General features: G+C 42.5%; 2 protein-coding genes across 3 annotated transcripts in view; one reads left to right on the forward strand and one right to left on the reverse strand.

The window, feature by feature from the left end:
• hs3st2 (heparan sulfate (glucosamine) 3-O-sulfotransferase 2) overlaps nt 1-15,689 on the reverse strand; it is a 230,524-nt gene that overhangs the window by 142,883 nt on the left and 71,952 nt on the right. For both annotated transcript variants that reach the window (XM_061847388.1, XM_061847387.1), the window contains exon 3: nt 10,946-11,094. The gene's annotated coding sequence lies outside the window, so the exon portion shown is untranslated. The remainder of the gene's footprint in view (nt 1-10,945; nt 11,095-15,689) is intronic.
• hs3st4 (heparan sulfate (glucosamine) 3-O-sulfotransferase 4) overlaps nt 1-15,689 on the forward strand; it is a 96,504-nt gene that overhangs the window by 76,689 nt on the left and 4,126 nt on the right. The window lies entirely within an intron of this gene.

Below are 15,689 nucleotides of genomic sequence, written 5' to 3' on the forward strand. Positions count from 1 at the left end.
CGCTTATCAGAAGCTAACAAAAGTTCTGCATCCCATTTGGCTTTAAGCTGATGGAAGGGGTGTAAACGCCTGGGGAGGGAGGAGATATTTTATTTCTTTCTGATAATTACAGCTTTTGTGTGGCAGTAAACAAATGTACTTATTCACATTGTGGAACCTCGCATCAGCAATTTGTGTATAGTTCTGTGTTTTTATTTTTGCTTTTTATGTAATGCCCTCAGATGTTGCTACGGTATAAGACCGCGCCAACGTCCTAGCGGATCGGAAAGTAGTAACTGGGGTCATGAAAATATACTGACATGAACATCTTAAGCTTGGGTCATTAGCAGAAGTTACAGAGAGTCTCCTCCACTCTTGAAGATTTTGGCTCAAACAAACAATTGACAGAAATTGAGATATCGCTAAACGTCGCGAAGGCCGTACATATGCACTTCTGGTGCAAGGAATCGAAATCATCATCAAATCATTTACAAATCAAATCATTTGTAAGTTGCCATTTATTTTTAATGATTATCACAAATGGTGCGTAGTAGAGACCACATGAAAGGGGGTCGGGACCTCCACTCAAGCTAGCTAATCATGTCATGCGTGGATGGTAATTTGGACCAGTTATATAAAAGTGACGCGGAAGTGCAGAACGGCTGCGAGAGACTTTCAGAAATGGACAGATGGCAAAAATAAAAATTTAAAAAATGTACTTGGTTGTTTAATTTCACACTTGGTAGGTGCTCAGAGTCACCAGAGTCACAGACTATGTTGTACACAAGACGTTAAAGATTCAATTAAAAATGGGAATAATCTGCAGTCCACGTCGACGAAAGACGTGTTGCTGACTCGTGCAACAGTTGTAACCAGGTGCCATCAAGTGTCTACTTGACTGAAGCGCTGCCTTGCCAAGGGGCGTATTAGCTGTCCAGCCGCAGCGTGAATTATTTCTCGCAAAGTGAAGCGCTTCGGCTTCCATTTAAACAAAACGCTATTTGATCTCCCTCTACTTGTCTTCCGGAATGCTGTAGCGCGGAACGTGAGGTACAATAGGCAGGAAAAGGGGAAGACTTGAGAGATTAGGGTTTAATTTTATCTATAAACATTTGACACATTTCCCTTTAAGATTTGCCGTTGGCATCAGGATTACACAAATTAATCTGTGTATCAGCACAAAATTATCCCGCATTTGTGTTGTGTGTTTATGGCAGAGTCACTCGTTCTGTCAAACTACCTCTGGCGGCAGATTAAGTGCGTGTCGGGGGGGGGGGGGGGGGGCGCTTTAGAGGAAGTGCTCAAACAAGCCGCTCAAAGGGGGCCGAGGGGGCTCTCACCAGATCCATTCAAGGATTACACCCTCGTATCTCCTCCCATCTCAGCAAACCGGCGAGATGCTCGGCTTTTCGTCAGCCATTTCACAGCTTCTTATTTTTTCCTCGGCGCGCGGCGGTGCTCCTGCCGGGCACGCGAGGCGGGGGCCGCGGCACGCGGGCCGGGCCCCCCACCCCCCAACGCGCTTGAGGTCGGCCGCCGTGTCGCGCTCGCTCCCGAGATCCCTTTGATCCGGCGAGCGCGGTAAGGCGCTCGGTGCGCTTTGATCCGGACAGCATTAAATATACATGGCGGGGACCCAAAAAAATAAAAACCTCAGATGCCATTAGATGTCACTCTCCGAGAGAGAGGCGCTCTCATTTAATGGAGTGCCTGTTTGCTGGCTATTATATTTGCTTTCATGACTGCACTGCAAACCCACTCGTACTTTTTATTTATTTTTTTAACACCCCACCCCAACCCCTTTCTACAGGCCGCTCTGACTCTAATCCCTTCATACTTTTTTTGCAGGTATAAAGCTCCAGGCGGAGAAGCTACCCGATGAGATTAAGGTGTGAGATTAAATCTAAGAGTGATTAAATAACCAAGCGTTTTATGGTTGTAGCAAATTAATTTCCCCTGAGTCATGTCAGCCAGGCGAGCGGCGTTGCCGCCCCAGTCGACGGTGCGCCGCTGATATTCGCTATCATGGCAGCCGCTGACGACGACTCAAACGGCTTAGCGACGCCCGACCTCGGTTAACGCGGCAGTTTTACGCCGCACGACCCTTATCTGTCCAAACCTAACTTGCAAGTGGAAAAAGGAATACTGTACAGTGATGAGGTGAGATGCAGTTTTTAATTTGTGACCCCGCTTGCAGCCTTATCAGTTTTATGCTTTGAGAATAAATTTGTCAATGCGTTTCTGCCTCCCAGAGAGAAGCAGTCAATAGAATAGTACTTGATAAAAACAGCGCAATAATGTAATTAAATAGACTGTACAGCCCTGATGAGTTCCACAATGGGGAAATTTACAAATTCCAAATTTATGGATCGATTTTACATTTAATTCTTGGGTTGCAATCCATCCATCCATCCGTTATCTACCGCTTTTCTGGGTCGGTGTCTTCAGCAGGGATACCCAGACTCCCCTTTCCCCAGCTCTTCCGGAGGGATCCCGAGGCGTTACCGAGCCAGCCGAGAGACAACAGTCCCTCCAGTGTGTCCTGGGTCGTCCTCGGGGTCTCTTTCCGGTGGGACGTGCCCGGAACACCTCACCAGGGAGGCGTCCGGGAGGCATCCGGATCAGATGCCCCAGCCACCTCATCTGGCTCCTCTCAATGCGAAGGAGTAGTGGCTTGACACTGACCCCCTCCCGGATGACTGAGCTTCTCACCCCATCTCGGCCGCTTGTATCCGGTTGCAATCACGCGAGAAAAATGCGCCCTGAATCGAATCACCGCCATTGCTACAGACAAGCTAGGCGTCGCAGACCAAATCAACACGACAACGTCCACAGACCCACATGCAAGTGGCGAGCGCCGGTTGTTTTTTGCCTACTTTAATTCACTCGATGTCGCCATTAAAGCTAGATACCGTATGTACAGAAGATCAAGATATTGGTCGGTATACTCTCCACAACGACATACTTTCAAAGGATCTGAAAGACTTCCCTGAAGTAGAATATCCGGACATAATAAACTACCTAGAATTACAGATGTCCTTTTGCACCATTTCCGCGATTTCCACATCTGCAGACGCGACAAAAATATAGCATGATGATTTACTCGAGTCGGAACAACGATCACGATGGACAGCTGACTGCTTGTCTGCAACGATGGCGGTCAAGTACCCGGAAGAACACGTGGGACCGTTCTATTCATTGCGCTGCTCCTTCTGGTGTTCCCGTCTTGGCCACCGGGAGGCAGCAAAAGACACGTCGAGTGCAGACACAAAATGAAATGGAGCAGCCATCGGGTGGACTTTAATGTGCGGTACGTCACAGATCCGGCCCGCCGCATGACTTTATGTGGCCCGCGAAGGCAAATTATGAGTATGAACTTCCGTGATTTTTATTCAAATCTGTACCAAAATATCAAATTGTCAAATCATAAATGATAATGTTGCGAAATTGCAAGCATTATTGGGTGCCCAAGCATCAGCAATACTTTAAAAACACGTGAACCTTGATTTATAATTCCAAATCTCACGTTTTCACGTGTAAATATGATGAGGCGAAAGATTTTCATGGTTTCAGTCTTAACAGCCCTCTGAGGGAAACCGTAACTACAACGTGGCCCGTGCCAAAAATGAGTTTGACACCCCCGCAGTACGTCCTCTGAGGTTATTATGAAGGATATCTATGGATTTTTGTTGTTGATTTTACTGTCATTTCCATCAAAAAAATCAGAACATCGACACCAGTGTTAACCCATCGTGTTCAGGCTGGTCCACCAGAACCAAAGGTGGCCTGGCATCAACAAATTGTGATAAAAAGGGGCAAAAGAAGAAGAAGAAAAAAAAGACCCAATTCTTCTTTACTACCGCTTTAAACCGTGCCCATCTTCCTCCAGTCATACATAACGCTGTCACTCGGCACATTTGACATCAGAGCGAGCACAAAAACGAGCGCGAGTCCAATAAAAGCCTTTTTAAAGCACTCCAAACTGGTCGTAACAGGCGTGCATATGGCACCAGAATGGATCATTCGCTGTTGGGAATGAGCGCTTGCAGAACTGCGTTTGGGTGGGGTGACGGGGGCATGGAAATGGCGAGCGCTTTTTTGCACACGTGACACCGCAAGATAAATATCTCTTAAATGCTAGCGGCTCACACGGCAGGTGAATTATGTCTGCGTTGGCCCCCCCCACCCCCGCACCCCGCACCCTCGCCTCCCCCCCGGCTGAGCGTCTGAATTGAGCGATGCGCTGGCAGGCAAAGCACAATTTGGATTAGCGAAAGCCCAACTGATAGGTCAGCTTAGCCCATAATGGAGCAGCTTAGGCCGTGTCTGCATGATTAGAACATTCTTAGCAGCCTGTTTCTTTGCGTCCAGATGTTGCGGCGCAAAAGCCCCCACCCGCCCGTCTCTACCCTGCCTCTGGTGGGCAGGTAAAATGATGCCAAGCATCCCCGACAAATGCAATGTCATGGACAAGCGGCTAAATTATTCATGTACAGCTCATTTCGATGGCGACAAAGCAGCCGTATTTTGGCTGTTTTAATCTTTTGCCAGATGAAAGAGCAACAAGGTGCTCGTGAGCAGCATTTGTAGCTATGAATCATAATGTAATCACACAACATTTGTCCATTTGAGACCATAGAAATGATCTATAACATTTTTCCTATTTGGGGAAACATTTTCTGAATGTTCTGAACTGCGGTTTCCACCCAAGTATGAGCAAATTGAGGCTTTCTGCATGGACGGATCTCATCCCCCCCCCCCCCCCACAGTTGCCGTTGCATTGGACTTCTTTCGACAGCAAACTACCGTAATTTCCGGCCTATAAGCTGCAACTTTTGTCACAGGCTTTCAACCCTGTGGCTAATTTATGCATTTTTCCCTAACGGCCAACAGGGGCGCTCGAGCAGAAAAAGTAAGAGTGAGACAGGTGGAATATATGTGTCAAGGAAGACGCAAGTTTAATGTAACTTGGCGCTTTGTGCATGAATAAAATGAGCATGAACAGACCCTCATCATGGAAAATGCAAGAAGAAATGCATATGACGCAGCTTTCAGTGAAAAGAAATCAAGCCGGCCGATAAAGAAGGAAACAGAGCTGGTGCACGTAAACTCGGCATAAATGAATCGATGGTGAGACGCTGGAAATGGCAGCAATTTAAAAAGACGAAAATAAAAAAAAGCTTTCAGAGGTAATAAAAGCAGGTGTCCTGAACCGTGTTACTGCCGTGTCTCAGTGACTTTTACCTGTTTTGTGTTTTTTTTTTTTTTTTTTTTTTACCCAGCCCTGTTCGTGCTGTGTAACGACCGTATTGCTGCTGTGTTAGTCTCGCGTCACAGGCACTGTTCAGAAAGAATAGCTAACGTATATTAGTAAAACTCTTTCTGTGTACCAGCTTTCTTTGTAAAAATCACATGTTTCAATGCGGGCACATGACGGGTGCAGCTTATGTATGTACAAAATGTTTTTTTCCTATAATCGTATTCGGCTTATAGTCCAGAAATGACGGTACTTGAGACTGAATCCAAGAGCTGGTTGCACAAAAGTAGTGTTAAGATTACAGCAAAGGGGACCGGCACACCATGCAAATGGAGAAAATCCACAAGTCACTTAGAGCCCCCCCCAAAAGCTAAACACATCACAAACTATATTGCAGAAACACTGTAATATCATATGAAACTCATTTTATACTTTAAAATAAATGGCGTACAGATGAATCGATATTGAAAAAGATGCACTGACAGTGTGCGCACGCTGGCATGTACAGTATGTTGCCTTCACAATGACCATTTTCCTATTCAGTGGCACTCTGGTGGCATATTAGAAAATCACCGGAAGAGCACAAAAATATGCCAAGTGCTCCAATGGGTAATTTTTTTCCCCTCCAGTGAATATCAGAGATTCCAGAGGGGGGTTGAACACATTTGCTAATGATCAGAAGATCAGCAGCGGTTCTCTACGTGAATTGCATCCTGAATCCAAAAATCAATTTCAACGTGTGACTTGAAGTTACTCAGATAATCATTGAAAATGTGCAAAAACATTTTTTAACACTGTATGCTGTATTTTCCCAATATTTGTGCATTACATTTGATACAAACAATCTTTTGTGTTACAAATCTATAACTACAGGACAGTGGGCCTTGTTCTATTTTGTCCTTTGTGGCAGACTTATCCGGACTTTGATGTGCAGCGTTATGAATCTATTTGCGCTCAAAATAAACGGCTGCATATTCACAGTGATTAGCCCGGGAGTCGCTCATTAACCGATATTGCGTGAAAATATTTTAAAAGTTCAGACAAACGCCTTTGAATGAAAACTTCCTCCAGTTGTACTTGTGAAACCAAAAAATAAAAATAAAACTCAAGCGATGCTGCTGCTCCCTCATGGTGCGGCATAACCTGAACGCTGGTCAATATAAACCATATATGTATATATATATATATATATTTTTTTTTTTTTTTTTTTTTCCGTGGGTACTGTGTGTAATCTCTTCAGCAGCTTCCAATATGAAAGTAGCAGCTTATAACGTTTGGCTGCATGCAGCAGACGCAGCTTCATCCATGCAGATTACGGGATATGAATTTGGCCAGAAATGTAGTTATAGTCCAAAGAGACTTGGGATATATATATTTTTTTTTACCTGCATTTAACCGAGTGTCACCTTAGGAACTGCTTTTCCCACTGTTACAAACTGGAGACCTCTTTTTTTTTTTTTTTTTAATAGAAGTTGAGAAGAAGAAAGAAGATGTACTGCTTAAAAAAAAAAAATATTCAGTTTAGGACATTACATTGTCAAACATAACTACAGCATATGTTTGCATGTTCAAAGGAGAATTCCGAAATGAAAAAAAGAAAATGAATGAAAATGAAGTCAATATTTGTTTTTGGGTGGGGGGGGAGTGAAACTTGGATATTTTGTCTCCTTTTTAGGTAATAAATGATGTACATAAGCATAACAGTTTGATAAATCTGAAATAATATGATGTAGAAAAAAAAAGTCATTTGCTATATTTTTAATTTTTTTTTTTTACTCCAAATGGCAACCCCAAAAGAAATGTAATATTTTACGTAATACCACTGGTATTTGTACCTGCATCACACTCGTATGTATTCATGTTGCAGCGATATTGACATTCATGAGGCGTTAAACACGGTTGACGTCCTGCTGAAAACATGCTGCAAGCCAGAGGCTACGCTGCACTGCATTTGTTTTTCCCAAATTAGTTTTTTGTTTTTCATTTTTAAAATCAGCTGCCCACAACCACTCACAACACGCCCCCGGACCCACTTTTGGGTCCCAATCCAGCAGTTGAAAATCACCGGTTTCAAGGATTCATGCCCGAAAGTTGGACAATTTGCTTTCGAAGTACCGTCATTTCCGGCCTACAAGCCGCGACTTTTTCCCCACACGCTTTCAACCCTGCGGTTTATGCGGTGATGCGGCTAATTTGTGCATTTTCTCCTAACGGCCGCAAGGGGGCACTCGACCGGAAAAGGTTGGAGTGAGATTGGTGGAATATATGTGCCGAGGAAGTGACTTTTACTGGTATGTTTTTTTTTTTTTTTTTAAACCGGCCCTGTTTGTGCTGCGCTAGCATTAGCACTGCACTAGCATTTTGCTGCTGTGTTACTGCCGTGCCTCAGTGATTTTTAGCTATGTTTTTTTTTTTTTTTAAACCGGCGCTGTTAGCGCCGCGCTAGCTTTAGGTATTTCTTTTATAAATGTACTGGGTGCAGCTTTTAATCTCTGCACTCTGGAGGTCGGAAATTACATTAGTGACTTTGGGATTGTTTTTTTGTTTTTTTTTTAAACAAATCTTAAAGACTTTTTCCATCTTTTTAAGGTTAGACTTTCAGACTTGTACTGTAAAAAAAAAAAAAAAAGCTTTAAGATGGAATTGGAGAAACCTGGAATGGATTTGCTTCCACTATTTCCTATGGGTAAAGGTCTTATTGAATCAGCCTGAACAGACCGTCTTAATTCTACCTTTGAGGTGTACTTGCAGTATCAGGATTTGTGACGACAAACAAAAAACAATGTTGATTCAATCTGGCAAGCACAGAAAAATGAAAAAAGTTTCTTTTTTTTATATTTCTATTTAGTAAAGAGCACAATTTTGGCCAACTTTAACTGGAATCTTCACAGTTTCTTCTATTAAAACAGTCAACATGGACATGGGAGGGGGGGGGCGCACCCGCACCTACACAATGTGCCCACCCCCCCAAATTGAACTTGCAATTACTCTTTAAAGGGCCTTCGTTACATGTCGGCATGAAAACAAAGTCAGTGATACACGTCTCCAGTGCTATGAAGACTTCATTTAATACCGCCTGATAACTTTTACTTGATTCCTTTTTTTTTTTTTGTCCTTTGAGATGAAAAATCCGCAAGTAGAGAACATAAACTCACTTATTCCTCATTCGCGCGCGATAAAACACTAGGAAGTCTCTCCAGCCAAGATTCATTTTGCATTCTTGCACGGCGGCAATGCGGCAGGTACCGCAGCAACATGCATGATTCATACCGTATGTGAGATGCAGTATGCTAATTAACAAGCACGATCAGCACGCCTTCATTAATATGACATTTCTTGGCAAGGAACAGAATTAACTAACGCACGCCACACTTGACACTTCCACTGAAGTTACTTTGTCATCTCCATAAATTATCACTCAAGCATTTGATCTTGTAAAGTTGCACCATTGTAATGACGGAGTACATTTTTGACTCAAGCAGCCCATCGGCGGCGTCAGTTCATCAAGACTTTTTTCATCGTTAAGAGAGAGATGGATGTTGCAATTATCGTTCAGGTTTTATGTTAAACAAAAGCAGCAATTAGTCCCCAGAGGGATTCGCGCTGCGCCCGCCGGACTTACGCCTAGCCTGAAGTTACCGCTTTGAAGTCCACGTTTGACCTAATGATTACACCAGTAAAGGCTTAAGGTCAAGTATCGTGCTGTGGTGTGTGGAAAAACAAAACAAAACTCAACTTCTATAACAAAGAAAATGGAATTTAATTTTATATTTTACCAAGAGCAATTTCTAATGCAACAAGATTAATAATGGCATTACCATAAAACTGCCTTGATTTCTAGCGCTGCTATATTTTTCTGACAAAAACAAATTAAGCTGTGTTAAGAAAAATTCTCAATTTTATGAAAATAAGGAAATCAATGCTAAAGGTAAAAAAAAAAACAACATTACCTTTACAAAAACAAAATTCTGAATTATAACAATGTTTTACACAAATTAAGTCACAGTATGTATATATATATATATATATATATATATATATATATATATATATATATATATATATATATATACATACATACATACATACATACATAAAAATGTCCTTTCATCTTCCTTTTCATGCAAAAACGGCACACAGTGTTTAAAACACTCATCCTACCCACACTGGTCCTTATACTTTGCATGTTTGAGCAGTTGATCAGACTTTTTTTTTTTTTTTTAAACTTTGGTGTTCCAATACCAATCCAGAGCAATAAATTGATTTTGATGTATTGGAAGATGTTATTTATCCATTTATTTTGCACCGCTGAGAGTTTAGGATAGAGAAGGCAAAACTGACGTGTTTGGGCACTGAACGCAGTGATGGCATGCGTGGGTAAAAAAAAAAAAAAAAAAAAAGCATCCTGTATTATTCAGAGCGGGTCTTGCAATATTTATTTGGCGTGCTCGGGATATTTTGTGTATTCCGTGGCAGCTAGCCAGCGACCTTGTACTGCTCGTGTATAACAATGTTGGTAATTACACCGTCGCTGAAGTTTAGCATTTCTACTGTCTTGAAAGACTTTGACCTGCTTCCCAACCACTTAACGGCACCCCCCCCCCCCCCCCCATTGTCTCGACGGATGTAAAGGTACAGCTAAATTTGTCCTGATATTTCTCTGTGAGGAGAAAATTGCTGCATCTCTTTTTCTTTTCTTTTTTTCCTTGCACTATTGAGAATACTTGCATCTGTGTTTGTGTGCTGGTGTCACACCGACCTACAGGTCCAGAGTGTTTCGAAGATAAAAACGATCAAATGTGAAGGTGTCTGTCTGAAATGCTTCAAAGGGCAGGTGTTATATATAAAAAACCGTGGGTATATAAAAATGTATATAGCCTAGGTGGGTTCCATAGCAGTATATGGCATTTCTCAACCTCAATCCAAGACATGTGAAAACCTCACAGCAAACCATCCAGGAAAAAAAAAAAAAAAAAGATACTTTTCAAGCAGCTCACCTGCTGATTTCTCGCAGCACAATGAGTGCGATTCACTTGAACTTTGGTAAAAGGAGAGCATTGAAAAGGACCACAATGGCCACCAAATACTGTCATTTTTGTTACCTTCATTGTCATTTTGTAGTGTCATTATCTTATTTACCTGCAGGTGTTGAGAAATGTAGCTGAATAAGCCTTTCTGGCAATGTTATAAGGGAAGTTTATCATTTTAGTGAAAGGCCTAATTTGGACGGTACAGCTAAGATGAAGGCCACCGTGGACATCGGCGGGATGACACAGAGAAGAGGAATCGAACGAGTAAATGATCTGCCTGTGTGGCGTTAGCGTTTCTCATTATAATTGCGTTATATCACAAATGCGCCATCATGTAAGATCATTATTTTTGGGTTTCTTCTATCTATTTCCAGAATGGAAATGGGGAAAGCAGCGCCTGCTTTGTAGCGTGCACTGTGGAGACAGCAAAGGCGGCAATATCCTTTGGAGAATTTGATTGGAGATAAGATTGCGCTCTCATTGTCTCCGCAGACTTATGTTTAAAAATAGACTTTTTTTTTTTTTTTTTCCCGACTGTTGAGGACTAATGGCGCGGCGTGGAACTGCTTTGCAAACATCCTCGCAGCTTTTCTCCCACATATTTCCGGACGTTTCATGTCCAAAAAGCCTCAGATGTGGGTGCTACAGTCTGGCGGTTGTGCTGAGAGAAGTACCGTACCTGCCTGCCTGGCTGGCTGGCTGGCTGGCTGGCTGGCCGCCGTTGGAAGCGTCTTCTGGGGATGGCGGGAAGCGATCGGGGAAATAAGGTTTTGATCAGGACCAGCTGTCACTTCCTATCCTCAAATGCTCTTGACGTTAACAGTCCTGCTGGGTAAACAGACATTCATGAGCTTTCGGCAATTTTTTTCCGCTTGCAATCATAATATGGATTATTAACCAGAGACTTGGTCAGATGTAATCAGCCATATTCAATTATTTACTGACTTGAAGGAGGGGCACTGCATGTTTTTGGCAATGGGATTATATAAAACCACTAGGGCACCCTCACAGGAGGCTTACTTTTTTTTTTTTTTTTTTAGCACCGCAAGCACCAAATGGATTAAAACTTTTTGTTAGTTTGTTTTTCACGAGTTAGCATGAACATATCGCATCCCATAATACATAACCATGACCTCATAAACCTTGAACCTATCCCTTAACACTGAAACCCTAACCCGTACACTCCTGACGCCTTAAAACTTTAACCAAAAGTTTTCTTTTGACTTGCCCCGTTAGGCGTCACCACACCATTTGGCTTACCAAACCAATGCTCTCGCCTTAAAACTTTAACAATAAATCCTAAAAATGTTTTGGAACCTGAACATTTTTAAACATAACATTTCTCTTTAATTGTTGAAAAAGTTTTGGGGAAACAGATGACAGTTTCCTGTTCTTACATTCTGTTTGTTCAACCAGAAATTATCGTAGAACCAAAGTTGGAACCAAATAAGATGTGGCATTTGGTTTATTATTTATTTATTAGCAACAATGAAAATGACAACAAAACTGTCAACACAGGTGAAAAAAAATACCCTGGAAGACAGTGAGATGGCAGAGTAAGACTCAAAGGAAATTGTAAGAACTAACTGGGACACAAAGCAAACAAATGGGAAGTGACATCACAAAGGCGAAAGAACATTTAGAATGACGGTGAGTTGATTGGCTGGCACTCTTAGGAAACCAAGACTGGCATGACACGGGTGTGAGAACATCAGGGAAGGAATGGTAATGCTTGACCGAGACATAGATGGAATAAGAAGAGGGAAAAAAAAAAAAACTTGCGAAACACACGTTGGGGAACATCCAACAAAGTGGAGAACTGAATGTTTCAGACCGACGGGAACCATAACAGACTCGCTGGGACACAAAGGAAACTAGAAAAACTGACACGACATAGGTGAGTCAACATTGTTAATGGCAGGGAAGTGACCTGCTGGTACACTTAGGAAACAAAAACCGACGTGACACAGGCGGGAAGGCAAAAGGGAAAAGCGCGTTAATGCTCGTCCGAGACCCAAACAGGTCACAGAAAACCCCCAAGAGCCACGAGGGCACTTGCTCAAGGATCGAAACTTCATGTCATCAGCAGAGTTGAATCGAGCCAAATGGACTGTTCTTGTTTGTTGAAGACGTCACCTTTAATCCAAAAGGCCAAACCACTCAGAACTGAAGAAGATTTGCGGGATCAAATCAGAAACATCTTAAACAAACGAGAACGGTCCGGTTTCCTTGATTAAACTTTTGCGGATTACCATGACCGCAAACAACTTCACAAGTTACACTCATGTGAGTGTAAAGTATCATTTTACCGGTGTTAAAAACTGATTTATGTTGGATGAGTTTACAAAGAGGTCCTTACGGACCTGACCTCCCAGTGTTTGGAACGCTATTATATATATTTATATAAGCAAGGGCGAAAAACAAAATAAAATCACAAATGTAACTCGGGCTGTGCCAAGTCAAACACATGGATGCCCGGCGAACAAGCTCCGAGCGAAGACGCGCTCAGCAGACACACGCGGGGGAAAGTTCACATTCAGGTTTGGAAACAAACAAAAACAAAAGCCATCTGGATCCGACCCCTCGCATCATTAGTGCGCTGATCGCCGCGAACGGCCTCGACTGTTTTTTCCCACCTAAAAAGCTGCACCTTAAAACTGTGACAACAACAATGCCTCCCACTCCATAACAGACCCGGCAGAAGCCTTTACTCTGGCCTGTGGGCTCGTGTTCTCTTGTGCCAAACGAGAATGCATTCACTTGTTGAGGAATGACTCATTTGGAGTGTTTTTCCTCCCCTCACTCATTCTCTCGCTCTCTATGCTTCAGAGAAGCAATATCTTGGTGGTGGTGCTTATCACAAACATGTCGCTGAGTGCGCAGCCGTGTCTTATTCATTGCAAACTGACCAAAACATCTATCAGCTCCAGACCGATTGCTGTTGATGAATAGACGATTATAAAAGGGGGTAGCAATGTCTGAACCATTCATTTTGCCTCCTGTTGATTGCTGGTTTGCGCTGGCGGTGTTGAGAAAACATATTCTTTAACATTCTTGTCCTAAATCTCCCTTAAGGCTCTGTCTGGTCAACGTTCTCTGAACATTTCAATCGTTCTATTTTTCAGCGTTCTCAAATGAGGATGACACATCTGGCGTGTGATTAACGTGTGTCTAACGCACGAGAAGCGTGTAACAGTGACCAAATCAGATACCCCTAAAAACCATTAGCGTGTGCTAACGTGTCACTGCCGCGCGACGAGCGATTTGTCAACGTTAGACGAGCGTGTGACTAACGGGTGAATAACGACAATAGCGTTTTGCTGGCGTGTAATTTTTACGAAAACGTTGGAAATTTCATAGTCACTTCAGTTGTTCTCGTGAGTTTGAACAGTCACCATCAAGCCGCCTAGACGAAAAAAAAAAAGTGGGGTGCGGACTTCAACTAGCGCTGCAAGTAAGAGTGCAAAGCCTCTTTCACTAGCAATGTCTTTGGAGGAAAAAGAACACCAGGAGGAAGAGCACGTCCGAGAAGTAACGCACCACGTGACACCCCCTGGAGACCCTAAACACCATGAAAACCCCAGTGATGACGGTCCGACGGTAACAAGCGATAAGTAACAACAAAGTAACCCTAGAGTAACGACTGACTAACAATAGCCAAACGCTTGCAACGCTCGGCAAACGTTAGTAACACGTTCCACGAACGTTCTGTAGCGTTTAAAATTAAACGTTGATGAACGGCGGTCTCGGTGAGAACTTTTGTGCATGTTCGAAACTTTTTTCCGAACCGGCGTTCTCCGCCGATTCCCAGCGATCGTTGACGTTCACTGGCGTTCAAACAACACTCTTCTGGCGCTATCCCGGCGACCATGGGCGACTACCAACGTTTCCTCAAACGCTATAGAACGCTGACCAGAACGTCATGGTGTGACGGGACCTTTCCAGACAATAACACCGAAAACTACAACGTGAGGAAAAAACAAATTTCCATTATTCACCCCAAAAACCACGCTTTAGTTTTTGAAAGGAATCGTTAGGATTGCAGTCAGTCTCGTAAGCGCCAATATCTCTCAGGTTTTACTCTCGGGGAACGCGCTAACAGTTATGACGAGACTTCTTTGGGATAATTGATTGTATTTGACGTAGAGGACGCGTGGTGTGTCGATGCAGATCAACCCAAACGGGTATGACGTGGAAAAGGAGTGGGGGGGGGGGGGGGGGGTAGAGGTTTCTATTTAATCTTCCCTAATTGTTGGAGACAGCTGAGCTTCTCGGGAGGAAAAACTTTTTTTCCCCCGCCGCAAAAAAAAGCTCCGACCGATGAGCAATTTCGACAAATGTAAATTAGCTCTCACCTCGTTGAGCCCAAAAATTATTCCCTGGATTGCGCAGAGCCAGAAATGATTCTGGGATGCCGGGTCTACAGCATTTAAAGGCTGCACTCATAAAGAATCTCAAGTGGATCTCCCTGCGCGATATAATGAGAGCCGGTTTGAGGTATGGGGAAACAAATTTTACAAAGTTTGTAAAGACTTTACTCTCAGGAAACAAAATTGATGACAAAACAAATATGGGACCAATACTGTGTTTGGTAAAATAGCACTCTAGTTTTATTGAATATGATGTTGAATGGTAACTGTTTTTTTTCCTTTCATATTTCATTTTGGATTTCAATAATGGACATACATGGTTTTAACTGTACAGACATAGTATTTTATATTGGCAACATGGGAGGGTCAAAAGACAACAAATGACAAGATGAGCAATGCAAATTTACACCACTTAAAACCACAATAATATATTGTTTAAAAAAAAAAAATCTGACAAAATTAAACTTGATTGTGTTCGTCTATAATTGTTTTTTTTTTTGTGCATAAGAATGATTGCAATTTTATTTATTTATTTATTTATTTTCCGAGTCCTCATCACGGCCCAAAAATGTTTTTCCGGAGTTTTCAAGGTTAGTTTTAATCAAGCTGAACTTGAAAATGAATGAGGCCCCCCCCCCACGCAATTGAATTTTTTTGTTTTTTAATATTTATGCCTTTAAAGTGTTTTCCATTTACTATTACTGTGTTATCATTGAATAGCGCATTTCAAAGTGTATAATTTGGATTATTGAGCTGTCAGAGGAATGAAACTCTGTCATAGACCAAGGACCAGCCAGTGCAGTATATAGAAAAAAAATGAAAAAAATGCTGGCGGGCCAGTGGGATCAAACTGTTGCCGTAAATGAACACCGATTTCTGATCTTTGTCTTTGCAAAGAGTAATTTCTGAATCAGCTCCTTGCAGTGCGCAAAACGGTCACAATCTATTCCATCAACACCCTTTTAGTTTATGTCAACATTTTTTACGAGCTATATATCCTGAACAGTAAACAGCAGATGGCGAGGAAGGCTCGTTTAGCGCCGTCGTTTTCGT

This window comes from Syngnathoides biaculeatus, chromosome 16 (assembly GCF_019802595.1).
Source record: "Syngnathoides biaculeatus isolate LvHL_M chromosome 16, ASM1980259v1, whole genome shotgun sequence".
Classification (NCBI taxonomy): Eukaryota; Metazoa; Chordata; class Actinopteri; order Syngnathiformes; family Syngnathidae; genus Syngnathoides; species Syngnathoides biaculeatus.